The following is a 1,734-nucleotide window of genomic DNA, read 5'->3' as shown; positions in this document are numbered from 1 at the left end:
GCACATGCAGGACCTTGTGCCCACCTCTGCATACAATAAGAAGACATTCATCCTAACCCTAATCAAAAGGAACCCACCCATTCACCCTCTAGAAGAGTCAGGGCTTTGGAAGTCATTCCCTGTGATCTCATTCACAGCAAATAAAATTTTCTTCCGGGGACAACTCACCTGGTTCAGTTTTTGACTGACCAAGGAGCAAACTCACGTGGGTTCAATTAAGATTACACAAAGATTTTAAGAAAAAGGAAAAAAAAAGTTTTATCCTTGTGATGAGAACTTTAGGATCAACTTTCTTAGTAACTTTCAAATGCACCAACAACAGTCTTAAGTACAGTCTTCATGTTGTACATTGCATTCCCAATACTTATTTATCTAATCACTGGAAACTTACACCTTTTGCCACTTTCATCCAGTAAAAAATGGAACATTTCATGAATTTGTGAGTCATTCACGCAGGGGCCATTTTACTCTTCTCTGTATCTTTCTGGTTGTAGGTGCACATGTTACTGAAGCAAGCTCGTTTTTCTTTTTTTGGCATTTTGAGAGTTTTTTAAAATATTCTGAAAGAACAATAAATCCCTCCTAAAATGTATGTTTTGTAAATATTTTCTCTCAGTCTTGGCTTCCTTCATTTTCTTTCTTATTTTAGAAAAGATTTTATTTATTTATTATAGTGAGAGAGAGATTGAGAGCGCAAGCAGGGAGAGTGGCATGACCTGAGACAAAGGAAGACATTTAACCAACAGGACCACCTAGAAGCCCCTGGCTTCCTTCGTTTTCTTAACAGTGTCTATATAGAGCAGAAGTTTTTTAACTGATAAAATGTTATTATCAAAGTTTTCCCTTTTATGTATTGGATTTTTGGGATCATAATCTAAGAAATTCTACCAAATATACAGTTAGAAGTTCTGTATGTTTTCTTCCATACGTTTTCTCATTTTAGCTTTTACACAATTTATTTTGAGTTAGGTTTTTTTTTTTTAATTTTATTCATTTATTTGACAGAGAGAGATCACAAGTAGGCATAGAGACAGGCAGACAGAGAGTGGGGAAGCAGGCTCCCTGCAGAGTAGAGATCCCGACGTGGGCCTCGATCCCAGGACCCTGATGTCATGACCTGAGCCGAAGGCAGAGGCTTAACCCACTGAGCCACCCAGGTACCTGAGCTAGTTTTTGAATATAGTGCCAAGTGTGGGTCAAGGTTTATTTATTTTGCACTTGAATTACAACTGTTAGAACAACTTTTGTTGAAAAGACTGCCTTTCCCCTCTGAATTGTCTTTGTAATTTATCAAAAGATCAATGGTCCATACATACATGGTGTAAATCTACTTCTGCATACTCTATTCTGTTCCTTTTGTCTTTGTGTCTATTCTTCATCAAAACCTACTGTAGCTTTATAGTAAGTCTTGAAATCAGATAGCATGTGTCCTCTACTTTGTTCTTCCTGCCCAAAATTCTTTGAGCAACTCTAGTTCTTTTTATTCTCAATGTAAGTTTTACAATCAATTTGTCAATATTAAGAATATGAATATATATATATATACACATATATACCTATGTTATGTGTGTGTGTGTGTGTGTGTGTGTGTGTGTGTGTGTGTATTTATCTCCTTCAGGGATTTTCTTTGGGATTGCATTGAATCTATAGATCAGCTGGCAAAGAATTTGAGAACTTAACAACACTGACACTTCCTATTTATGAAGTGATTTGTAGTTTTCAGTACACAAGCAC

The 1,734-nt window shown here is 36.3% G+C and overlaps 1 non-coding gene across 1 annotated transcript; it reads right to left on the bottom strand.

Annotated features, from left to right (window-relative positions):
- Nucleotides 1-413: 413 nt before the first annotated feature.
- Nucleotides 414-517, bottom strand: LOC116596666. Its single transcript, XR_004288250.1, has one exon. It is a non-coding gene; the product is annotated as a U6 spliceosomal RNA (small nuclear RNA).
- Between the last annotated feature and the right edge of the window lie 1,217 nt (nt 518-1,734).

This window comes from Mustela erminea, chromosome 7 (genome assembly GCF_009829155.1).
Source record: "Mustela erminea isolate mMusErm1 chromosome 7, mMusErm1.Pri, whole genome shotgun sequence".
Lineage (NCBI taxonomy): Eukaryota > Metazoa > Chordata > Mammalia > Carnivora > Mustelidae > Mustela > Mustela erminea.
This window is presented reverse-complemented; position numbering and strand designations above follow the sequence as displayed.